Below are 511 nucleotides of genomic sequence, written 5' to 3'. Positions count from 1 at the left end.
AATGTGGCCCCAACGACAGTGACGTGCGTGCCTATGTATGCGACATGTCCAAATGGATGAAACGTTCGCGACCTTCAACCAGCTTCGACGCAATGCGCCAAAAATGGATCCAGTACGCTAAGAACACTGCAACCCCTGGTTACGCCATCATGCAGCATAACCGAAGCCTCGCCAATCACCAATTTGAAATCAACGAGCTGCGCCGTCGAATCAACGCCATTGATGCGATCCTTGAAAGCGAGGTTACCAAGCGTCAAAAGCTGGCTGTGAAGGTCTACGAGGAATATCCGGCTCGTCCGTATGAGTAGTGTAACTCATATAATTCAAGTTGTGCGAAAAACTGGTTCTGATTTCGAAACTATTTATACTTGAAGTATGTACATAGTGACAACAAAACATGATTATGATCTTTTCGTCTTTTTCATGTGTGACAACAAAACATGATTCTGATCTTTTCGTCGTTTTCATGTACAGACTGTACACTCCTTGTATATGTTTGTACCATTTTACA

The sequence above is a fragment of the Aphanomyces astaci genome (assembly GCF_000520075.1).
Source record: "Aphanomyces astaci strain APO3 unplaced genomic scaffold supercont1.106, whole genome shotgun sequence".
In the NCBI taxonomy this organism is placed as follows: Eukaryota; Oomycota; class Saprolegniomycetes; order Saprolegniales; family Verrucalvaceae; genus Aphanomyces; species Aphanomyces astaci.
The sequence above is the reverse complement of the archived record's forward strand: the minus strand, read 5'-3'. Positions refer to the sequence as shown.